The 26,779-nt window shown below is 38.6% G+C and overlaps 1 long non-coding RNA gene across 4 annotated transcripts in view; it reads left to right on the top strand.

Annotated features, from left to right (window-relative positions):
* The window catches only part of LOC125924563 (uncharacterized), a 215,411-nt gene extending 188,991 nt beyond the window's left edge, over positions 1-26,420 (top strand). For 2 of the 4 annotated variants that reach the window (XR_007458471.1, XR_007458468.1), the window contains exon 5: positions 15,138-20,689. This is a non-coding gene — a long non-coding RNA (uncharacterized LOC125924563). The other 2 variants (XR_007458470.1, XR_007458469.1) reach the window with 2 other exon arrangements.
* The last annotated feature ends 359 nt before the right edge of the window (positions 26,421-26,779 follow it).

Consider the following 26,779-nt stretch of genomic DNA (forward strand, 5'->3'; position numbering starts at 1 on the left):
TCTCTCTTCCTCTCTCCCTCTCTCTAGTTCTAGTTCTAATTTACTCTCAGATTCAAGCTTCATTCTCTGGGTCTGGGTTCTTATCAAACCTCAGGACCAGGATCTGTGTGCTTGCTGAGATTTCTATTATATATTCATTATTAAGCAGTATTTATTAAACATCTATAGTGAGTTAGGTATAGAGCTCATTCTAAGATACAGCAGAGAATAAGATTGGCTTAATCTCCACATTCACAGAATAAAGATTCTAACTGGAGAGTATTGGAGACAGTATTGGAGGCAGTTGGAGGCAGTATTGGAGTAACTTGCCTTTTAGTTTCACAGATCCATAGGTGGACAGAAATAGTGTCTCAGAAGCTGCACTTCATGAATTATACCTAGGATTGTCATCCTCACTTGGACCTGATTTAGATGAGGAGATGTTGGCCTTTGAACTGACATTATGTTAGGATGCCATGATAGGATGCTATAATAGGAACCTTGGTAGGGAGATGAATGTATTTTGCATGTGGAATGGATATAAATCATTGGGGGGCCAAAGGACAGACTATGGAAGACAGACTTGAAGATGGCACCCATTATTCCCACCTCCTGGTGTTCACATCCTTTTATAATTACCTCCACTTGAGTGTAAGTAGGACCTGTGACTTGCTTCTAGCCAATGGAATATGAAAAGGTGATAGGATGGTTATGCTGTGATCATGTTATGAAAAACTCCATATTGCTAGCAGACTTATTTTAGAGACTTCCTCCCTTGCTGAATTTGAAGATGGAAGGGGCCATGTTAGGAGGCTCACATGGCAAGGAATCATCTCTAGGCGACAGCAAGAAGTTGCGACTTTCATTCAGTCTTACGGTCACAAGGAAATGAATTCTGCCAACAGCATAAGTGAACTTAGAAGTGAAACCGAATCAAGCCTCCAGATGTAACCCCAGTCCTGGCTGACATGCTTAATTGCAGCCTAGCAGAGGATGGAGCTAAGCCTGCCTGGACTACTAACTCACAGAAACCGTGAGATAACAACTGTGTGTTGTTTGTAGTTGCTAAGTTTGTTCTGCAGCAACAGAAAACTAACACGGGGAGAAAGATAACAAGCAGGTAAACAGATAAAGAGTGTGAATTGGGTTAACACATGAAGGAAACAAATAAGGTGATATTATAGAAAATTTAGACTGTGGCTTCTTTAAATGGAACATGGCTACTTTAAATGGAACAATCAGGAAAGGTCTCTCTTGAGGAGATGTTATGTTGACAGAGGGGAGCTAGAAATCTTGGGATGGAATAGAGGATGACATGTCAGCAGAGAGAATTTTTGATGCAAATGCTCTGAAATAGGAAACAATTTGACACATTGGAGGAATCAGAGGCCACTGTATAAGCAAGAAGGAGAGTGGTAGCCCCAGTGTGTAGATTTTTGGACCAAGTACTAAGGAATTCAGACTTCATTTGTAGTGCACTGGGAAGTCTGTGAAGGACTGTTAGCAGGAGAGTGACAAGATTTACCCTCTATCTACCCTGTGAAGAATGGATTAAATTGGGGGCCTTAGGATAGGGCAAAGATGAAAGTGATATAGTCATTTAGGAAGCTATTGTCGATGAGGATTGATCATGACTTGGATGGAGGGGGTAGAAGAAGAGATACATATGGCTCAGGGGTCAAGGTAAACACAGCCTCTTCATCACGTATGTAAGGCCTTTCCTGATCCGGCTCCCAATTACCTCTCTGCCTTCGACTCTGTTCCCTTAGTGAACTTCTGTCCCTGCACACTGAATTTCTGCCAAGTTCTTGATGTCATCTATCTCTGAAGTCTACGAGGCCTGGCTGAAGCTCCCTGTTTTTACGGTGCCCTTCATTTCATACTTTCCCTCTGGGCAGCTCTCAGGCCCTTGGGCATCTACTATGTCTATCTGTCCATCCTGATGCTTCTTAAAGCTCAAGCTTGCTGAAATAACAATGAAGGAAAAATATTAAAAGAAGCAAGGAAAACTAAAAAACATCTTGTAAAACATTATTCCAGTAAAATTAACATTCAAGTCATTTTTTTTTGGATTTGTCAATTTCTCTGTTATTTTGACCCCTTCTCCAGTTGTGGTGAATTCTGAATATTCCTATTTATCATGTTTAGGAAGAAGCAAGAGAAAGTGGAACAGCTTGTGTACCAAAACAGAGAGGGGAAAAGCCCTGTAATTGATCACATTTACATTCCTAGAAAGAACACATTTGCAATTTAACCTGCCCTCTGGAACATGAGAAAGGAAAAGAATAAACAACTCACTGATGTACATCTACAAAGGCTATTTTGTTTCTCATTTTGTTCAGCATATTTCAGGGCTTCTGAGGGATGGATATAAACTAACATGGGGTGAGTAACCGTATTTAACCAGATAACAATTTTTATCTGAATTAGACATTAATGTGGCCCTGTTTAAAGAAAAACAACACGTTTCTATCCATATTTTTAATCCACTTGATTTTATTTGAAATAATACAAGAATTTTTCTAATTTTTTTTTAAGTATTGAATTTCACAGATGGTTGTACCCAGTCATTGTGAGGCAGTTATTATGTTGTGGTGATCTGGAAATGTTTTCACTTGTCAGAATGTTCCAGACTCTTAACCATGGTACTTAAAGCCCTCCCCCTTGGGTCCAACCTAACTATCCAGCCCCTTGGGCCTCTATTCCCATTCTTGCCTAATCCCTGGAATCTTGCAACACCAGACCACTTATTATTTATTCCCTCTTATGCACCATCCCTTTTCATGCTTATAATTTACCTAATCTTATTTAAAATGCAAATTATAATTTAGTGGATCTGGAGAAAAGCCAGAGACTCTACGCTGCTAACAACATCTCTGGTAATGCTGATGCTGCTGGTTTGTGTGAGATTTTCCAGGAGCAAGGATTAGGTAGTCTAACAATTTTATTTCTGATCATGCCGTCCAACCTTGCAGATTCCTTCTACATGGACACTCTAGCCATGAGACAACTCCAACTCATTCTTTTATCTTCAGGCCAAATCTTACCTCCTTATCCTTATGTGAAACCTTTTTCCTGCTAAGAGAGCGAATTAATACCTTCCTACTCTAGTGGCTTTCCCTTACACTTAGGATAACATTTAAAGTCCATACTAGGCTTACAAGGGCTATGTCTCCAATCCCTTTTCCTCATACTTTCCTCTTGCTTACTCCCACACTGCTCTTGTTCTACCTGCAACCGGCCAAACATGCACTTGTTTTAGGGGAATTTTTCTTTTAATTGCTCTTCCCATCACATGTCCTCATGGCTTGGTCTCTCATTTTAGTCAAGGCTTTGGTCAAACATCCCTTCCTCAAACAGGCCACTGCATTGAGTTGACCCTTACGCATAGCTGCCTGGATGAGATTGAAATGGAGGCTGAAATGTAGCCTCTGTTTGGTTTCATAGGCAAGATTAATCTGATAGCAGAAGACAGAAGAGGTAGACAGACAAATCAGAAAACTCTTGCAGTTGAACCAAATGTGAGAAAATGAGGACTAGGGTAATTGCTATGGAAACAGGGAGCCATGCTGGCGCCCAGGAAGGGCTACAAATGCCTGGAGGAAAATGCCCAAATGTGCCCTATAATGCAACTGTCCAGCTTTCAGATTGGTCTTCCTTGACCACTCAGCTTAAAATAGCAACCTGCTGACTATTTCTATCCCCTCACTCTGCTTTAGTTTTCTTCCAAAAACAATGACTCAGATATTTTATTATATACCTTATTGATTTGTTTTCGTTGTTTGTCTTTGCAACTTTGAATGTCAACTCAATGAAAGAAGAGGCTTTTTCTCTTTTGTTATTGCAATATGTCTAGTGCCTCAAACAGTGTATGGTATAAAACAAACATTATATAAATATTAACTGAATAAATTGATGAATGAATACTCAGAGCTTCCTTAAAACAGAATAGAGACATAGATGACAGATATAGGCTCAAATCTCAACTTTTCTACTTGCTAGCTATGTGAAATTAGGCAAGTTACTTCTCTTCTTTGGAGATGTTTCTTCATCTATCAATGGGAATAATTGTAATACGTGACTCATTGGAGGGTGGGCATAATGACATGGGATAATAAATGTAAAGTTCTTAATTTATTACCTGGTACTTCACATTTATCACACCCTATTGCAGTTGTTTACTTTTTGTTTTTCCTCTTGGCTATGAGCTCCATGAGAGCTCTTATTACAGGGCTTATTAAGTACCTAGAAAAGGGGTGCCTGGGTGACCCAGTCTGTTAATCCTCTGACGCTTGGTTTCAGCTCAGGTCACGAACTCACAGTTCATGGGATTGAGCTCCACATCAGACTCTGCATTGACAGTGCAGAGCCTGTCTGGAATTCTCTTTCTCTCCCTCTTTCTCTACCCCTCCCCTACTCTCTCCCTCTTTCTCTGCCTCTCACACACTCACTCTCTCTCTCTTTCAAAAACAAATACATTTTAAACTAAAAAGTATTTAGGAAAACCTATTTTCAATAACTCATTCATAAACATTATTTTTGGGGCTACTGCTCTGTACCACGTACTCTGCTCTGACACTGGAAAGACTCAACAAAGATGCAGACATGGGCTGTCATGTAGCTTCTGTGAAGTGAGGGAGACAGACATAAACAAAAACAAATAAGAAAACTTCTATAGTTTGTAATATTGTGAGAAAGAAACATAGAACTGTCATAGAATGACCTTAAAGGAAATATTTCTTTAACATTTTTGTGGGGTGAAGATTGTAAGTAATATTTGTATTTGTTTATTTTAAATACCCCCTGATAACCCATTGTATTTTATTAGCAATATCCTCTTCTTTGTCAATCACATATATGATAGGTGTTGGGGCTACTTGCAATCATTCTGACAAATTTCTCAGGTATGTGGATCCTGGTCAGTAGAAGGTGAGATGATGTTTATAGACCTGTTGTTTCTAGCTCTACCCTTCCAGAGCAACCAATTCTCTGACTGCCCGAGAACTTCTGTGGGAGAAGCATGTGATGTGTAATATAGAACTGTTTCTGGGCTGTATAAGGGTCCTAAAAGTCAAGAGAAGGCACATTTGGTGGGTTTAACTAAGGAGAAGTTAATGAGCAGATCACTGTGGTGTAGATGGGGTTAAATGAATGATCAATTCTACTGAAGTATCAGGGACTGACCACAGAGGGAACATTACTGCCCATAGGTAGGAAGGGGCAAGAGAGGAGCATGTGTTGCCGGAGCAAGGAGAGCTGGGGTCACTGGTAAGAACTACTCTATTGAATATTAGTAAAAAATGGGAAGGGCAAAGTCCCCAGGATGGAGAGAATTGTTAAACCTTGATATGGTATGGTTGTATCCCATATATAGCGTGGGAGAATCCCAGGAGGTGAAGGGTGAACTTTCAGAGCACTCTGTTTGATCCTTTTCCTTTTTGGAGTGTTTCTCTCCTTTCTTCATTCTCATTCATCTTACCACTCCCTTTAGTGGTCACAGCTGTCAAAACACTCCTACATCTTTCTCTTCCATTCCTTCCCCATGTTCTTTTAGGAAAAACTCTCTTTTCTAATTCTGTTTGTTGACAGACACGAAAATACATTATTTGAAAAACCCATGCTATAATCTATCTCTGGCATTAAGTGATTCTTTGACTACTCTTTATATATGAGCTAACCAATTTTTATCCATCTTTTTTCCCCAGACTAATTGAGTTCAATATTCCTGAAATGATCTAAAAGATAACAGAGGATTTTTTGGTTAAATGTTCAAAATGGAAAATGAATTAAAGTGTTATTCTTTGAGATGTATTGAATAACTTCCACCAATGCAATAAGCATACAATTTAAAAATAGCAATCTTTTTCTCAAATAGTATGCCATTTTAATACAACAAAAATGAATTTAGATTTACTTATACTTGGGAGTGATTCTGTGAGCAAAAATATGGCATTTATTAGTTCTATTTTTAGCAGCATGACTTCTCTTTATTTGTCTTCTACTTTGGAATATATGTTATGTATATAGTAATTTATGCATTCATAGTTGAGTTATGCCATTGACTATTAGGTTAATTCATTTATAAAAAAAAGAAATGTGTAAGACACTCACTATACTACCCTTTATAATAGTTGAAACAGTTGCTCATTTAGAGTGGCATATCAGCTCTGTTTTGCTCTCAACATTTAATGAGGGGCAGTCATTTGAATCACTTTCATCAGCCTGAAGCCTGAATTTCCAAATGTTGCATATAAGTGTTCATTGGATTTGTGTTTCATTCTGGTAGAGATGTTCTTCTAATGGATTTTGCCTGCAGCTGGTGGTATTCATTGAGCAATGGTGGAAATCAATTAAATTATCCTCTTTTTCCCCTATAAAAATGATTTAATAAATGTACAAAATTTTAAAGGGAAATATATTTTAATATTAATATAAAATTTAACTTGAATCCACACTCAATCTCTTCTTAATAACTGGATCATTCTTCAGGAAGGGCGATGCAATGATTTCACCAGGTACGATAGATAAAATTTCATTTAGACCAATTCATTTAATGTAATGGAGACTTTTAATTGTTTGGCACATTCAAAATCTTCCATTGCTTAAGGCCAGAGTTAGAAATAAGGCAATGGAAATTTACTCTTTTTTCTTTTTCCTCCACAAAGAATGCTAGATTTTCTTGGTACATTGTATGCTAAGCAAGAAAGGGTAAAAGAAATAGATACGGGACACTGTGGTCTTGTAATGCTATAAAATCTTCTTATTTATAGATTACAAATATGTGTACTTTTCCATGGTGAATTAAAATTATTGCTCTAGACTATGCTTATGAAAAAGAAATCCAAAAGTTATGAACTGTTTAGTTTAACAATAATTCTCTAAAACCTCCTGTTGAATCATATGAATATGAGCCTCATTAGAAAAATTGCTCACAAATTTTTGCCTCATAACTTTTGATTTGCATGAAATCACATTTGCCTCGTTTGTCAAATCTATTTAAACTGAAGTATTTTTTCCCATTGTTGATTTTGATAGGCTAACACTGGATAATCAGGGTCACAGGATTAAACTCTTGTATGATTACAGCGATTCAGCAAAACCATGTAATACACAATGCATTGGAAGTACAATCTATTAAATACCTGCTGTGTGCTAGACATTAGGACGGAATGCTGGGGATCCAAGAACACATATAACACATTTCCTGTCTTCCAGTGCTTCCACAATTCTGTGGGGGACACAAATAGGTGAGAAATCATTGTATTAATGGGAGAAGTGCTGCACTCTTCTGGCTTAGATCTATGGGAGGAGGATGCTTCACTTCCCCTGGAGAAGACGTCCTAGAGGAGAAAACATTTCAGCTGAAATTTGAGGGATACAAGAGAATTGTAATGAAGTCAAGCAGAATAAGCATGGTACTAGTAGAGGGGCAAAATGTTAAAAATTATCAAAAATGAAAAGTTGTATTTTACTAATTTCAAAATTCTTCACTTAGTTTTTATAACCCTCTGCATCTTGGCCCATTTTTTACTTATCCATATCTCCTTCTACTTCACGAGAGTCAACTTTTGTTCAAGTAAGTATTCTTCATGGTATCCTGGATTTGCCACTTTTTATTTTCAGGCTCTATGTACTTGCTTAGGCAAAGCTGCCGTTAATCTGCTTTCTAATCAAAATTCTCCCTCAGGACAAACTCAGGCCTCACTTTCCCATTGAAGCCTTCCATGTAGAATTGTACCTTCTCTGGGCTTCTCTTTTAGGATCACATTGCACTCAAGGCAAGCACCCCTTAAATTAACACATAACTAATATTTCTAGTTTATTTTTTCTGAGTAACTTGGGGAACAGCATAGTTTTGATCTGAATCCTGGTGGTGACTCTTTTAATACACAGCCTTGGGTATGTATTTGCCTTCCTTGTAAAATGGGGATAATAAAACATATCTTGAAGCGTTTTTATGAGGATAAAATGAAAAAGGGATATACTGAAAATGCTGTTGGCAGTGCAGAGTTGGAATCACCTAGAAACCATGGGAAATAGAGGTGGATAATTTTTATAAAATATAAAATGTATAAAAAAATGGATCAAAATGAGAGACATCGAAATGAGATGCAAAGACTTAGTAAAATGACACAATAGATATTCTTTTTATGGATTATGTTGTGTATTTCAGTGGCATAGGGAAAATTGAGGGGATATAGTCCAGGAATTAAGAGAATATCTAGTAGGTTAGTAATTGCAGGTAAAAGGTTTTGTGAAAAGTGCAAAAGGATATATTGCAATGGGATCTAGCATCTGGAGTACTTACTGTGTGTCAGTATTATCTGGTATAAGCATTCCAGTGTATATATCATTCGAACCTTACCATGATCTTATTATCACTTTCATTTTAAAGTGGATCTATTTTATTTATTTGTTTGTTTATTTATTTATTTATTTATTTATTTATTTATTTTGAGTGAGAGAGAAGCAGGGGAAAGGGGGAGAGCGAGAAGGAGAGAGAATCCCAAGCAGGCTCCATGTTATCAGCGCAGAGCCTGATGTGGAGCTCGATCCCACAGACTGCGAGATTGTGACCTGTGTTGACGTCAAGAGTAGGATGCTTAACCAACTGAGTCCCACTCAGGTGCCCCATCACTTTCCTTTTATATCTATGGTAACTGAGGCCCAGAAAGGTTGGATGAAAAAAGAAAGAAAGAAAGAAAAGTTGAGTGACTTGCTCAAAATTATGCACTTAGTAGGCCAGGGTTTAAACCATAAGCTATTTCTTAACTCTACAGAATACCTACAATCACCCCTAGCACAGAGTGTTCATTTAGAAGAAGGTAGTTTTTGAGTGTATAAGAATCTTGCAGAGTTGGCAAATTTAAATTCTGGCTTATTGAAGTCTCAAATTATGAGCTTCACATCATAGAAGGCACAATTATATTTTCAAAGTAAATAATCTCTGTGAAGAAAAGGATAAACTGTATTCAAAGTCCTAACACATCAAAAGTATTAAGGATAATGAAGAATAAGGAACTTGAGTGGCTCAGTTGGTTGAGTGTTTGAACTCTTAATTTTGACTCAGATCGTAATCCCAGCATCGTGAAATTGAGACCTGCATAGAGCTCCACTCCAAGCATGGAGCCTGTTCAAGATTCTCTCTCCCTTTGCCCCTCTCCCCCATTCGTGGTTTCTCTCTCTCTCTCTCTCTCTATATATATATATATACATATATATATATATATATATATACATATATATATATATATATATATAAATAATGTTTATATATGAAAGGAAGGAAGGAAGTCAAGGTAAAAATAACACATATCAACTGAAATTTACTCCTAAATGCCAACAAAGACTCTGAATGAGTGAGGCTTGAGCACATACACATGGAACACTCCATTTCCCTAAGTTTCATAGGCATCAATTTCTTGACACCAAAGCAGTCTGCTTTGGTTCTTCCATCTGTGTCCAGCCTGGGATTAGAAATCAGCCTCACCTGGGATTCCAGCCTCAACTCTGTAAACTATGGCCTCCATAGGGCTCTAGAGGCCGCTCAATACAGCTCCCTACTTATATGCTTGTGTGTGGAGCAGAGGGGAAAAGGAAGGTGGTTTCACCAGGAAGAAAGGTTTCTTCTGTGCCTTAGACATGACAGAGTGGGCGTAGTCACTCAACTAATTGCATCCCTTGTCTCACTTTCTCCTCCTTTGACTGAATTATAAATCATTTAAATGCACTATATTCTTTCATATGGTTCATAGTTTTTAATAGAAAATTTCTTAATAGAACTTTTGGTGTCAGGTGAACGATATTGAGTCCTCTCTCTGCTACTTCCTGAGATTTAAGGAAAGATATGTAATTGCTGTATAGCCTTGGTTTGACTTGTAAAATAGGGACTATGATAGTACTTGCTTCTTGGACTGTTTATGAGATTCAAACTAAAAATTATATGTAAAAACAGTGGTGTCTATACCTTGGTAACCCCTTAGTAGAAATTTTCTATTGCCATCAAGATTTTGCTCAGTAAATGCTTTTTGAGCTCAGTGACTAATTTATTCTCTCCTATGTAAAACAGCTATCATTGCAAATTTATAGTCAATTTAGAGTCTGTAAAACAGCAAGAAGAGACATTAGGATTATTCAACAATAAAGTGAGAATAAATGCATATATTTTCTTGAATTCTAAGGCCAATTTCTTTTATTCATACTTTGTTCACAGACATGTCTTGGGGTTAAATATAGATGATAATTTTACTCCAGTTCAAATATGAAATTACTTTAGAATTTAAATAAATTTGTTCTGTCTTCTGAGTTTCTTCAGAGCAGAACGACACAGCAGGGTAGAAAGGTAAAGTTAGAGGTTATCTCTACATGAATTGTGAAAGTGGTCACAGATAGCTAAGAAAATAATAATAAAGAAAATGGAAGTGCTCCTAAAGTTAATACCATTGTCAGCCTCCTCTGTGGTTTAAATATTATATGAATTAATCAACTACCTACTTGAGATCTCTACTTACATGCCTCAGAGGCATCTGAAGCTTAGCATCTCCTAAACCAAACTCTTGTGGCCTCCTCCACTCCCAATTTGTTTTTCTCCTAGACTTTCTGCTAGCAGTAAATGATGCCATAAATATTAAAGACAGAACTTGCCTTCCTTTCTCCCTAATTCCACCTTGCCCCACTTTTCCCCATAGAACTCATCAGCAATTATTGTTGATTTAAGCCAGACATTTCAGGCTTCCTCCAGGCTCCTGACCACCCAAGTTCCTGCCCTAGGGGCTCTGCATTTGCTGTTCCTTCTGTGTTGGAGCATTCGTCTCTCATAGATGATTCCACTCACCCTTTAGCTTTGCCTGTTTCCCCAGAGAAGCCTGGACTGGACATTAAATAAGTCCCCACACTCATCATCTCATTATCCCCGTGTAACACCCTACTTATTTATTTCCCAGAACTTAACGTTTTGTATTGCACCAACATACACATGACTTCTCCATCAACACATGTATTTGTTTGCTTGTATCCCAATAATAATACAAGCAAGCTCTGTAAGGGCAGGGCTATGTCTCTCATTTACCAATGTATACTCAGTGTCTAACACTGTGCTTGACATGTGGTAAGAGCTTTTTAATATTCATCCAATAAATGAATCTTAGAAATACACATAGGAATAGCTGAACCATCTGGAGACAGGTTACCTATGAAGCCCATATAGTGAAACTTTATTGGAGCTTTTTGAAAGGAAATTCTAAATATGTTTAGAAGTCACCTTTTTGTGCTAAGGAAAATATAAAATAATTCTAGGAAGAAAAAAAATCAGAACTTATTTTAAAATTTCACACATGTTAAATAATATTAGAAATAAAACTTCAATAGAAACATAAAGAAAACAATGATTAAATTAGAAACACTTAGTAAAAGAGTTTAGTGATAAATATGAAAACATCAGGTCATTTGAATACAACTAATATTAAATTCTAGCATTAAATCCTTGCTTGCCTACCATGCCAGGCACTGTGCTAGCCATAAAGAGACGCATGTGGAGAAAATGACCAAAGCAGTCTGTCTCCGAAAGGACCTATAGCCTGCAGTAATGGTTCTTCAACACTGGTAGGCCTCAGAATAATCTGGGTAATTAATTATGGAGCCCTGGACCTCATACCATGCATTCTGTTTCAGTAGATCTAGAGTGGCATCTTAGGATCTATAATTTTAACAAGCTCTGTACATGATTCAGATAAAGGTGCTCTTTGGACTCTAATTTGAACAATTCCAATATAGTTGGAGAGACCCGCATCAAGGGAAAAATTACCATCTTGTGCAACAAGAGCTATGATGGGGCTAGCACATGGCATGAAAGCTTGAAGGAAGAAAACCTCACCCATGTTTAGAGATTACTGCTAAATCAAGTCCTGGAGAATAAAAAGAAATGTCAGAACTGGGAGCCATAAGGTCATATGGAGATGCATGTGACTCTCCAATGATGAGAGAAGAGCGTTCCAGAGAAAAAACAAGTTGATCTCAGTAGCCGCAGCGGGTGAGGTTGGTGGTGATAAATCTGGAGTGGTCAGCACGACATATCATGTCTTGCTATGGCAAGGCTGGGTGTTTGACTTCATCTAGTGAGTGATAACAATGATATGACCACATTTGAATACACAAACACATACAATGCTTTATTTATAGAATCTAGGTGAATGGCAGAAAGCGGATTGGAGGTGTACAATATGAGATTCGGGAAAACCAGTTATGAGGTTTTCACAGAAATGCAGGGGAGAGATGGTAGGAATGTGAAATTAGATATTGTGACAATGGAGAAGCCAGGAAATGAATGGATGTGAGGGATATTGAAGAGGTAGAATTGACAGAATTTAATGATTACTTGCATATGAAGGATGAGACAAAGGAGCAGGAGGCCTTCTTGATTTGCAGCTTGACTGGGTGGATACAACATAGACATTAATAATAAGTTAATAACTGGTAAACTAATCATCGATAATGATAAAGTCATGTTACCAGTGCAAAGATGAGAAGCCAGGGCTCTAGGAAAAAGTTTCAGGAGTGCCTGGGTGGCTCAGTCGGTTGAGTGTCTGACTCAATTTTGTCTTAGGTCATAATCCCAGGATCATGGGATCAAGCCCTGTGTCAGGTTCTGCATTGAGTGTGGAGCCTGCTCGAGATTCTCTCTCTGTCTCTCTCCCTATGCCCTCTCTCTGCTCATACTCTCTCTCTACACCCTTCTCAAATAAATAAAGAAAATTTAGAACATTTTTTAAAAATTTAAAGAGGCATTGCAACATCAGTGTCTCTCCACTAATATTAGTCTTTGCATTTCTAAGTGGAATTTAAAAGTAAATTTAAAAGTAAAATGTAAAAGTATTTTAAAAATGACCTATAAAATATTTTATATCTAATTGAAGTTTCAGATTTTATTAAGCTAATGGCTACGCTTGTTTCATAAATATCAAAACTAAAGAATCAGTTCAAGAAAGGCCTATATTCCTGGTCCTCTCTTCTTTTAAAGGATCAGAAGAGATTGATCTGTGTAAATGTCCCCACAATTTCTTTTATACTGGGAAAATGGTGAGTACAACAAGAATTCAACCACCCTGGCCCACCTACCCTGGCTGCAGATGAAACACTGTACAACTAGTTCTGGCCAATAGGTTGAGGGTGCGAGCGCCTGTGTCACTTCTGGGCCACAACACGGACGAGCAACTGTATGATCTTTAGGTGACACCTTCTTCTGCAATTGTTGAGAAAGCAGAACCACGAGATAGACATAGCTGGATCGCTGAGTCACTGCAGGAGGCCATCAGACTTCGTGAGATCTTTGTATTGTTCAGCCATTGAAATTTCAGGGTTAATTTCTTACCAGAGCTCAGCCTAGCCCGTTCTGACTAATATAGTCAGGAAATTCTTTACTGACTTAGGAGGTAGGCACTTGGCATGTCCCAACACTCCTGGAGGCAGACCCTACACTGGGAATGTGTAAATGGAGCATGGAGATGACTTAAACAGACCAAAGAAATAGTGAGTGAATACCACCCAGCGTTATCCAGAGGTGAGTGAGAAGAATTACCTTTGAGATCAACTGACTTCTGGTGTTGCTGTTTCAATCCTCCCTTTCACAATTAGGGGTATGATAACTCAGTTATATTTGCTTCCAGGCAGAAAAAGGTACGTCAAACACAACTATAATCCCTACAAGAAAGAGGGTATGATTGGGGTGTCTATGGTAAGGCTAGCAGCTCTCTCTAATGACAAACGCTCCAGATTGTGTGAGAGTAAGCACAAAAAAGTTGTCTTTTCTCAGTTAGCAAGAATCTTGGTTCTATAAGAATGATATTCACTTCAGGACAGGCTCCAATATGTTTCAAAAGATGGATGAAAGGCCAGGGTAGGAGAAATTTCTGTAGCTCAGGTAAGCAGAAAACCATATTGCAAAAAATATTTCCTTTGTATGCAAAGAAGAAAGTTGGTTGAATTCTTTTACGTAGCTAGAATAAAAACTAAGCCACATCTACAGCAAATACTGATGTGGTTAAACTGAAACATACATATTTAAATTCTATTTGCATTCAGCTGGAATCCTGCACCCTTTGTGTTTTCTGTGATTGAATTATTGCAATAATATGACTTTTTTTAGGTCTTATGAAAAATTAATAGTTTAATTCCTTATAAGTATTATTAATAATAATGTAATGACTAAGAGTAACAAGTATCATACATTACTTGCCTATGGCCTGTTTTATAGTGTCACTCTCAACTTTGTTATTTAGATGAGGAATTATATCATTTTTAAAATATTAAAACCATTTCAATAACCACTTTATACACAGACTACATGGCATAAAGTCCTAACAGGGTATAAAATGCTCCATTAAGTGTTATCTAACATGTCTGTAGGAAACTCTCTGTGCTAGATTTCCTTTCTTGTGAATCTTATGTTTAATTATAGTCCCAAATGATTAATTTCCATACTTAAGAGGAAGTGGGAAGAACTTGTAAGGCCTGACTTTGGTATAGGGACATACTTCAAACATATAAAATAATTCACAAACCACAAGGGGAAGTTATAATTGACAGAGGAATTTTATATTACAAGTGCCTATTTAATCTTAGGGTAACTGTTATGTGTATACACTCTTTTTTTTTTTTTAATGTTTATTTATTTTTGAGACACAGAGAGACAGAGCATGAACAGGGGAGGGTCAGAGAGAGAGGGAGACACAGAATCGGAAACAGGCTCCAGGCTCTGAGCTGTCAGCAGAGAGCCCGACGCGGGGCTCGAACTCATGGACCGTGAGATCATGACCTGAGCCGAAGTTGGACGCTTAACCAACTGAGCCACCCAGGCGCCCCGTGTATACGCTCTGCTTAAAGTCCTAATGGGACCAGAGTGGCCATTGTCATCTACTCTGAGAGAAAGGCGCTCCGTCCCCCCCCCCCAAAAAAAAATGTCAAGTGGAGTGAAATATAAAATGACCCATAGTATAATCAGGATTTCCCAGACTGAACAAAATCACCTAATTTTGGGTCATGTGGATAAAATCTTTTGAAAATGTCCGTCTGGCTCTCTAGGAAGGGAATACTTAACAGAATAATAAAAGTAAATTGAAAGAAACACTTAAGGTACTGCTCGTCATATTTTTTTTTTTAATCAGGAACAACAGCAACAACAACAAAAACCCAATGCAAACAGTGTGGAAAGCGATCCTTATTTCATGAAGATCAGTAAAGTCAAACAGCGAGCCACAGGTATGTATGAATTCAGGGCCTTAGCAGATCTAGTTGGGTCTGTAAAAATAAAAAGATACTATGGTAGGAAGAAGAGAAAAGAAGTTTTAGTACTCTAAATAAGTGGTTCTCTGTGTCTGGAAATTGAAAATTGATTCAAGAATTCAGCTAACGTACATAAAATAAAAATAATATCGTTCAAAATCATGGTCTCCAAGGAAATGCCATCCTTATAAAACCATGGATTATTGACTGTAAGGTTTCTATCCTGCGCTAGCCACTTTTCTTTAAAAGCTCAGGCTAGGTATGTTTTGAAAAACAAAAGATATCCCTCAATCCCAACCTGCTAACTTCCTAATCCTTTTCCACATTTTTCAAGTGCAAATCTTGAAATCACTTGACAGAGAGTTCATTTGCAAGGTTCCTGAGTAATGTGAGAGAATAACATTATTTTTCCCTGTAAATTCTTGAGAATCAAAGTTAATGATTATATCCAAATACAACTGGGATTGCCACATGGCGGCTGTTAGCATTTGTTTTCTCTATTTTCTCTTGGACCATTGCACTTATTTGGCATTCACTATTATAAAAAATATTTAATTGCAGTTAAGGGAAAACACACATCGAGCCAGCCTATTTTTGAGGTAACGGTAGTTGGTTCTCTATGTTATGCATTTATTCTCCTTCTGTTGCCTGTATCGGAATGTAAGAACAAGTGTCATGGAGCTTCCGAGCAAAGGTAAACAAATCCTTGAATTGCCCACAGAGTTTGCCAAGTGCTGAGCAGCTGCTGTCGGGGGACAGAATTACAGAATGCAGTTAAACAGAAATAGAATATTCAAAACAGGACATGAGCAGCAGGGGCTAGTAAAATAGGAAGAAATAGCAAATTCGACTTAAAAAGCTCTCTCCCTCTCCCTAGGGCTTGCAGTTTGCCGTCTTTTTCGAGGGTAGCTGTTGCCCTTGAAATGCCCTCCTGTACACTGTGGTCCTCCATTGTGATTTTCCAATGAGAACACTCACAGCACGGTCCGCCCCAGCACACCTATCTTTATTCTCTTCTCCCAGTGGTCATTGGTGTCTTAGCTCCGTGCCTCACAATTTTCAAGGCACTCATTACATTTTAACATAAGTTGTGAGAGACATGTAATCTCAGCTCAGAGAAGATACTCAAACAGAGGAGAATGATCAGAAAGATGCTCGCTCTCTGCTGTCCACACCACTCATTTTGCAATTGACTCATCAACCAGGACTAAATTCCAGATCTTACACTACTGTTTTCGAGCTTATTTTCGTTTCTTTTCATACTTCGTCTGGAGTGTACATTTTGATGTGCTGGACAGATTGCTTGTTCAGGATGATGACATTCATACTACTGGCTATGGGGAGTGCTGGCTGCAAAGGACTCACAGCTGAGCCTCCCTCGGGGGACCACCCTGGACCTGAAGGGAGCTGCTTCACCCAAGGTGACACCCCTCCCCAGGGAAACCTCCATCCAATGACTGGCCCACTGGAGGGGTACAAAGACCTCATGTCCTCACTTCAAGGCAACTATGAAAACTTATTCTCACTCTAGCGTATTCTGGGGAATAGCCTGAACAGCTCTGTTGAAACTGCACTATGGTTTGACTTCTCTCTGCCCAATTCTGCTACTCTCATTTCATTACTGGTACTGTTCCTGAGAGCGCTCCCCATAAGATTGCTGCAAGCAAATCTCCAAGTCAGGTTCTGTGACCTAATATAGTTTTCCATGTAAACATATGCACTGGGAAGGCAGAGATCGTGTTTTATCTTTTTTTATCTAGGCGAACCAGAAAAATTTCCAGATTCTTCTAGCAGTGCTGTGGTTATGAGTTGCAAATAACCCTTCTTAGGCTTACGTAACAGAACGTGACTACCTGCTTTTACCTGCTCATACCATTGAGTTGCTGAAAACCAGGAGAGAGGGAAGGAGGGAAGTCTCTCCTTCATTGATTATGGTATTTTTTAGTTTCTCCCCACATGTATCTGACTTGGACATAGTGTTTTCCACCTGAGCTATATTCTCTACTTGTTCTTACGTGCCTACAGTTTTATGTGTGTGTGTGTGTGTGTGTGTGTGTGTGTGTGTGTATGTGTGTACATGTATATATTCATAATGTGTAGTATGAATCTCTACATACTAGTAGTAGTTTGAATGTAGTTTGAATCTCTATATACTATTTCCAATCATTTTGCTCATGTTCTCTGCTTTGGATTGACATATCCAGCCGGGGGTGTTGAATATCTAGATTAAATGGTACCACCTTTGGGGCTCCTGGGTGGCTCACTTGGTTAAGCGTCCAACTTCGGCTCAGGTCATGATCTCACGGTTTGTGGGTTTGAGCCCCACGTCGAGCTCTGTGCTGACAACTCAGAGCCTGAAGCCTGCTTCAGATTCTGTGTCTCCTTCTCTCTATGCCCCTCCCCTGCTCGCACTCTGCCTTTCTCCCTCTCAAAAATAATTAAATATTAAAAAAAATTATAAAAAAATGGTACCACCTTGGAATTCAGTGCCCTACAGATATCACTAACCAGTCGTGGCTCCCAACACTCTTACCCCATTTCACATTTGGCAGCCTCTGGTGCAGCCTCTGGTGCACACAAATGCTCTGGCCCTTTTGGCAGAATCCAGTTTTAACCCAGTCTTGGTCATTTCCTCTTCTTATACCTAGGAAAGCAGCTGTCTAGTTTCCTACCGTCCTTCATGCAAGATGGAGGCAGTAACTATTTTCAAACTACATCCATCTTATCTTTAGGAGCTATTCCAAATACTCTAGAATTTGCTCCTTCTCTTGACTTTCCCAGGTGTCCTCTTTTGGATAATAATCTGAGTCTCCCTCCTTCCAACCCAGGCTGCTGCTGACAGGGGCAGGCTGAGGCCACCTGGAGAGAGACAGAGGAAGATTTTCCATGAAAATATAATGACATATAACCTTCAGCAGCTCTCATCTTGTGCTTTCCAAAGCCCTGAGAGGACATTTTTTTTTCCTTGTAAAGTTTCAAAATTTAGACATTCCAGGTATAATTTGTGAGGTCCTCTGCATCTTCCCAATGCTACTTTCCCTACAAATGACTCCTCCTGTCACATGGTGTTGGAATGACCATAGGCATTGGAACTCATTAATGAAAAGTTGAATTAAGGATACACTTAATTTGGGTCGGTGCTATGTATTTATGTGATTTGGAGCCACTTTCATGTATAGTGAAGTTATTGCTAGCTATGCTAATTCAAGAATAGCTTCCAGAAATACTTATTCATCAGTGGGCAAAGCTGTAAGTGGAGAATTTGGTTCTTATCAGTGCCTCACCACAACAGAAATGTTGTAGCATTCACAGTAATGAGACATACAGAAGTTCTCAGGAGCCTTGCATTTGCAGGGCACACACTGGTAGCAGTAGTGTAAACAGTACACGTGTGTGTGCAGTCACATGTTTGATGCATCTTAAGCATCGATAATAAAAAACAACTTTGGATTGCCCACGATAGAGGAAAAACAAAATTATCATTTTATTCTCTTTATGTAAGAATTGTAAATACCACTATCATACAAAGAAGGAAAGAGCACACAGCTGAAAAACTAGGAAAAAGTCCTATGAGGTATATCAGCAGTTAATTAAGAAAAACATGCTGTCTTGATTTTGCGGTTTATTTGTCAGCATTTTAAAATTTATAATTTTGTTGTAATTCCTTTTCTCATTGTAAATAAACAGGTCTTCTTTATTTAATTTTATATTCAAAATATTGTATTCTTCTGCTTGCAGAATCCCCCACCCCAGATGTATGACTTTCAGGCCCCGTAAATCCTGGGTCCACTCCTGGAAGACTCAGAAGCCTCTTTGCACAGTGGCTCCGTGTTCTGCAGGGACAGGAGTGTTTCCCACTGGGAGCCAAGTAAGCATGGTTCCTTTCTTGTCAATTCGGAACATGAGCATGAAATTTTAGGGCAGAAAGGGACCAAAGATATAATCTAGCATAATATCGTTTTTCAGGTGAGGAAACTGAGGCTGAGAGTGATCATGGCTCTATAAAGTCTCTAAGTCCTGTTTCAGCAGTGGACCTATGGAAAAGTGTACAGGTAGTTGCCACAGTGTCCCAGGGCAATGGACGTAACATTCAACTTCTTGAGAGGGTGCTGACAGAGAAAGTTCCACAAATTTATTTCCACTTCTTCTCAGTCAGGCTGAGACTAAGGAGCAGAGGTGGACCCCTGGGTAAGGACAACGGCCTCTCTGGTGGGACACAGTGCTCCTCCGAAAAAGGAACTGATGTTTTTAAGAAATGATAGAAGTTAAACTCGTCACCACTCCCAAGAATTTAGTCTTTAAGACTTTGATCTTTCGATTATGGGCAGACTCTTATTTTAAGCACTGAGTTTACTGAGTGGTACGATTAGTTCCCAAATGGAAAACTGTAATCTCACTCTTGATAACCTCCACTGTTTAGCACTCTCACATTTGTTTCATTTGGCATTTTTTTTTTCTTATTTTCTGTCTCTCTCTGCACTCGCCCTTTGGAGTAGGTGGGTTAATGTTACTACATTGGTGAAAAAATCTGAAGTTCAGTGTAGCTAGTAACAGGGGAGAACTAAGATTAGAAATAGGCCTCTTGATCTTCTTTCTAGGGTTTTCTCTTTATATCATCTGATCTCCAGGATTAACAAAAGAATCCTTGTTTTATTTACTTTCATTAACTTGACAAAAGTAGATCTAGCTTTATGTAAGAACAGATAATTGCCATCTCCTGTGATTGAAAAGAGGTCAATCTTTCCCTGATGACAGGATTCTACCATCAATAACTCTTTCCTTTTATATTCAGCTTTCACAACCTTTTATCACAGAGGTACACCCGGGAGGAAAATTTCCAATGTCTTTGTGTGAATGAATTTGCATGCTTTATTTATTTCTTAGTTAAGTCAAGCAAGGAAAGAAGGGGAGTATCATGACTTCCATTTCCAAAATAAAGAAATCATAATTTTTTTGAGGGGGGAAAGGGGAAGAGAGAGAGGGAAAGAGAGAATCTTAAGCAGGCTCAACACTCTGCACAGAGCTCAACGTGGGACTTGAACCCACGACCCTACGATCATGACCTGAGCCTATCTATATCAAGAGTTGGACTCTTAACTGACTGAGCCACCCAGGCGCCCCCATAATTTTTGATACACATAAATTGTTTGAGTTACTACATTATAATTTTCTTGTATTTTTCTTTATCATTGAACATTCTATAATTGGAAGAACATTTTAATGGTCATATTGGTGATTTTCAGAACGACATCATTTGATCAATGTAAAAATCACTCATTATGTAATGTTTCTGTCATTATAAAGAGTTTTTCTTCAATTTTCATTCATGTCAAGAATTTTCTTGTTAATAGTTATGGTCATCATGGCAACTCTCCTATGTATGAATGTAATGAGGTTACAAAGCACTGATGCTTGCACAATCTCATTTGGACCTCCTGACAGGCCTGTGGAAAGAACGGGGACGGGATCAATATCAGGATCTGGCAGCCAAAGAAACAGGCCCGGAGTAAACACTTTGTCTACAACAAGGAAGTGGCAAGACTGATACTCAAAATTCCGATTTCACGGTAGTTGCGCTTAAGGTTTTCTGCTTTACTTACTGAACTCTTTGCCTTTCTGATGAAGACCATAGTATTTACACAGCAAAATTCTCATGGAATGCAAAACATGCTTCAATCTTGTCATTGAATGAGCGTCAGAGTGACTCAAAATGGACTAGATGGCTCACAAAATTCAGTGAATGTGCTCAGTACCCCAGAGAGTGTACATCGTAAATAAATGTCGTGGAAAGCAGATCCCATCTCTGAAACCTGAGGTTAAATGAGGGAAGTGGTCTTCCTCACCTATGATAGGTTTAAAATGATCCTGCCATACAGCATTCTTCATTTGATATACTCCAATACCAATGAAAAGCATAGGAGCAAACTGATTCTGATCATAGGTTAGCAGTTTTTTATTTTCATTTCCCAAAACACAATCTTTGGAAAGCCATCACCATTGATCATCTGGCACTTATATATTTTGTTATCTCTTGTAATCACTATGCTGACTTCAATAACAGGTAGTAATAGGATCATGTTACATGGTGGTTTAAAGCCTTCAATTTTTTTGATTGATGATTTTACTTATTGCTACTATTTTGAAATACTTGCAACGGTTTATTATATTTCTTATCTTATCATTGACCACTCTTGCTATAGATAAGCTCTAAACCAAAAGCAGAAAGAAATACAGGCTGTATTTTCTGTATCATGTTTAGAAATGCCCAGTTCGCTTGTATTAATGTGTTATTCTCTAGGACTCAAATTTCATGCTACAAACATTTTTTTACCATGTCCTGGACCCAAACAATTTTATATTTTATCTATGTTATAAACCTTGCCTTTTTTTTCAAGAGTAGGGCCTCCAGGAATTTTTTCCATTATTTGTAATTTATTTGCATATTTGTTTGACTCATCGCATGCACACACACACACACACACACACACACACACACACACATATATATATATGTATATGTAGTGGTGTCAGAACTACTAACTCATACCCCAGTGAGAAACAAATTTACCACCTAGAGTACTGTGTTTGTATATAGTTCTTTTATCTTTAGCTTTATAGTGTTTAGTCAAGTCACTGTTTTGCAAACTTAGGTCAGCTCCTTTCTTAGCCACTCCCTTCTGTGTACTTATATTATTCATACAATTAAATTCTTTTGTCACAGGATGCATTCTATTTTAGATTTCTCTAATATCTTGGCTGAGTTTTTAAAATTGGCAAAGAGTAAAATTTACTCTTTGTGCAATGCAGTTCCATGAAGGTTGACCAATGTATGGAGTCATGTATCCACTATGACTGTTCCCTAAAGGGCAGTTCTACCATCTTCAAAATTTCCTTATGCTTCCCGTTTGTAATTTACTTTTCCCTCATACTTCCTAAGCCACTAGAAGCCATTGATGTTGTCCATCTTTACAGTTCTGCCTTTTCTAGAATGTCATATAAATGGAAACAGACCCTATGTAGCCTTTCATTTTGCAAATGCATTTAAGGTTCTTCCATGTTGTTTCTTGAATCGATAGCTTATTTCTTTTCGATGCTGAGTAGTATTCCATTGCTTGGGTGTGACACAGTTTATTTATCCAGTCACCCATTTTAAAAGACATGTGAGTTGTTTCTGGTTTTGGGCGTTAATGAATAAAGCTATGGTAAATATTCATATACAGATTTTTGCATGAGTATAAGTTTTCATTTTAGTAGGGTATATATCCAGTAGTAGCATTGCTAGGTCATATGGTCGATGAATATTAACTTCATAAGAAACTTTGAAACAGTTTTCCCGACTGGAAGCCAACCAAAGTGACTGGGCCATTTCTCATTGTTGCTAGCAATATTTGAGAACGCATGCTCCACTAGTTTGAAATATAAAATCATGCCCCTTATAAATGAAGGTGATATGAAGACTAAATGTGAAGAAGAATGTAAAAAATAGTAAATTGTGAAGGGCTACACAAAGAAGTGGTTATTATTCCAACTGGTCATTTTATCTTAATATCCGTATGGACTGGGGCCAGTTGGGGAAATGTCAACTGGTGGAGAGCCTGGTTTAACCAGAGTCAAACAGGGAGATAAAGATAAGCTCTTTAAACATCTGGCATGCCGTGTGTGAGAACCTCCTGCATCAGAATTTCTTGGAGCATCAGAGACAATGATCACACTATATATAAGAATAGAACTCTGACCTATAAATTGTAGCAACCAGTTTAATAAGCCAACCTACTGGGAAGAGTAACTAGTGCAGGAAGTCAGATTATTATCTGTATCTAACAGCCCAGGAAGCCAAAAAATAACCCCTATAACAATTGGCCCCAAGGGGTCAGGACTTGATTAATAACCGTAAGTGTCCTCATTTTTACCCCTGTTTCCAATTTAGGGTTAGTGGGAGAAAGCCAAATACGTTCTTCTAACAAGTCACATGGAATGTCCCCCTTCTCCTTTGCCTGCCTGCAGCTTTCCCATGCCGATAGCCTTCAATCTGGTCATATCTGATTTCTCAGGTGTTGGGGCTGCTATAACAAAGGGTGGTTTAAGCAATAAGCATTTATTTCTCACAATCTTGGAGGCTGGGATCAAGGTTCTGACAGCTTGGTGTCTGGTGAGAGCCCGTTCATAGGCAGCCTTCTTGCTGTTTTCACATGGCAGAAGGGGTGAGAAAGCTTTTGGGGTCTCTTTTATAAGCACTCCATCCTCATGATCTAATTACCTCCCAAAGGACCTACCTCCTAGTATCATGACACTGGGAGTCGGGATTTCAACATTTGAATTTGGGAGGGAGACACAAAAATTCAGCCCATAGCACCTGAAGCCTTCGTTCCTATCCCTGCCCCCCCCCCCAATAAAGGCTTTCTGCTTCGCTGCCTGTCTGCCACATGCAAGAGATGGGACTAACTCCCTTGCTAGAGCAAGCTCGGAATAAATAGCCTTTGCTTGCTCTCATTTGGTGTTCTTCCTTTATTTCCACAGGTGCTTTTTAAAAATTTATATTCCTAGGCCCTACTCCAGACCCACTGAATCAGAATTACTGAAGGAGAGGCCCAGATGTCTGCATTTTAAAGAAGCTCCCCAGGGTGATTCTTTTGCACACAAAATGTGAGAACTATTGCACCTAGTGCCACCCCACAGCACTTCCTCCTCAATTTTGCCTTGTTTAATATTTTCATAAATATTTGAATGAAGATATGGGTGTGCTGATCATATCTGTGATTGCCAGAAAGCTAGAAAAGTTAGTTAATGTGGTAGACATCAGAGCAAAATGAATTTTGACCTAAAAATCTGGAAATATGACTGAAAGCGAAGAAGATTACATGTTATAGGCGCTCATGTGACACTGCTAAAATTTAGTGTTACATCTATGTATCTATGTAGTATGCATTTCCGTTTACATATGTTTATGCAGAGGTTGGGCAATGTTTGATTTGTGGGCCTGTATATGAAAATGACCCATACACTTGTACCCCAATGTTTATAGCAGCACTCTCAACAATAGCCAAATGATGGAAAGAGCCTAAATGTCCATCAACTGATGAATGGATAAAGAAATTGTGGTTTATATACACAATGGAGTACTACAGGGCAATGAGAAAGAACGAAATATGGCCCTTTGTAGCAACATGGATGGAACTGGAGAGTGTTATGCTAAGTGAAAGACAGATACCATATGGTTTCACTCTTATGTGGATCCTGAGAAACTTAACAGAAACCCATGGGGGAGGGGAAGGAAAAAAAAAAGAGGTTAGAGTGGCAGAGAACCAAAGCATAAGAGACTGTTAAAAACTGAGAACAAACTGAGGGTTGATGGGGGGTGGGAGGGAGGGGAGGGTGGGTGATGGCTATTGAGGAGGGCACCTTTTGGGATGAGCACTGGATGTTGTATGGAAACCAATTTGACAATAAACTTCATATATTGGGAAAAAAAAAGAAAATGACCCATAGAAGTGAGTTAGCAGAGGTTTTAAAATTTAGTATGAGGAACAGATTTATAATTGCAAAATGTATTAAAAGAGTTAATAATTCCGTTGTATCCTGTGCTTGTTCAATGATCTGGAATATTATGCCTGGCTTGGGCTCCATATTTTAAGAAAAAAGTGAATAAGGAATCGTGTTCAACAAAATAGCTCAAATGACTGAGAATATTTACTCACTTTTGAAAAGCATGTTACCTGAGGTTCCTACTTTTGTTATTTAGCCACAATTCAGACTTTGGCATTCCTATCAACCGTCCATTCTTGTGTGGTATTTCTGTAAAATTTTTTGAAGAGATTTTACTTACATTCTATCCTCAAGAGAGTTTAAAATGAATTTTATACAATCATGTAATTCTACAGGCGGGATGTGAATACATAAAAAAATTTAATGTGCATTTTTAATGTGAAAAAATTCAGGATTTTATCAGATTGACAGCAGGAGACTTGAGTGATGCATCTGTTACAGTTCTGACACTTTTCTCTCAGCAGCCAAATGAGTCTTACAATAGAGGTTTTGAATTTCCCAACTTGCCTGCTTTCTAAGGTTAAAAAAATATACATGCAGCCTGCTATTTGGTTTTTATGTTATGTCATTCTGTCCTAAATTCATGCATTTATTCATTTTTGCATTCATGCTTCTGTTCAATAAGCATCAAGCGCTTCCAATTGTGTGTGCTATACAATGACTAGCGAGCTATAGGCACTTCACTAAAGAGGATCCCATTGAGTGAGGATGTCAAGACATTCAACCACATGACTGGCACATGATGCGGAGAGGGCTCTTCACATGTATAGTTTCCTTGATCTGTCCTGAGTCTGACCCTGTACGTCCAATATAACAGTCCTGCCACATACGGCTGTTGAGCACTTGCAAGGTGTCTAGTTCAGACTGAGATGAGCTGTAAGCACCGGATTTTGAGGACTGGGTAGCAAAAATACATATGTAAATTATTTCATTGATGTTTTATATCGACTGCATGTTGAAATTATGATACTTTTGATACACTGGGTTAAAGTAAAACATAAAATTACTTTCTCTTGTTTTTCTTTACCTCCTAAAATCTTGATCCTAGAAAATTACAAATTACAAATATACCTCTTCGTACGTTATTTTTAGTGCTTCTCTTTTTGAGGCAGCGTCAATGCTTAGGAGCCCAGGCTTGGGGGTTTAGTAGATTCGTGTTTACATCCCAGTTCCCCCATTTGCCAGGGCAGTAGTGAGACTGAATTGGCAAGATGGTAACAATAACAATAATGGTAAGGATCGTTAATGCTTAAGGCAGCATTTACTAAATGCCAGACCCAACTAAATGCTTTCCATACATTAATTTGTTTGGTTCTTACAGGATCCTGCAGGTAATTACTATTACTATTTCCTTTTTACAGGTGAGGAAACTGAATCACACAGGGATTATGTTAAAACATGTTAAAGCACTTAGAACAGAAGCTGATAATTACTTTTACTGTAATAGTTCTGTTATGTTGCTGTTCCTGGGGTGAGCAGGATGTTGAGAATAGTGCGTGAGGTGACACTACCTGGCATGGGGGAAGTAACATCAGTTCCTAGGCTGACAACGTGTGTGGATAGAGTAGGTTGGGTTAAGAATTTGCAGCAGTAAATGTCATAATTAACAAACACTACAACAGTGATTTTGCCTGGTATATTTGACCATATGTGGAGACATGTCTGTTGTCCAAACTGAGGGGGTACTGCTGGAGCCTAGTGGGTAGAGGTCAGGGTGGCTGCTAAACTTCCTGTGATGCACAGGGTATTACCCCACAGGAGAGCGTGATCTGGCCTCAAATGTCAGTAGTGTTGAGGTTGAGAAACCCTGCCCAACAAGGGTGAGAAAAAGAAAGGCTGGCAGAAGGGATAGAAAGATGGAAGAAAGGAAGGGAAGGGAAGGAGGGATGGAGAGAGGAAGGGAGGAAGGAATGAGAGAAGAGGGGGAGGGGTGTCTGGGCGGCTCAGTCGGTTAAGCATCCGACTCTGGCTTAGGTCATAA

The sequence above is a fragment of the Panthera uncia genome, chromosome F2, assembly GCF_023721935.1.
Source record: "Panthera uncia isolate 11264 chromosome F2, Puncia_PCG_1.0, whole genome shotgun sequence".
NCBI classification, from domain to species: domain Eukaryota; kingdom Metazoa; phylum Chordata; class Mammalia; order Carnivora; family Felidae; genus Panthera; species Panthera uncia.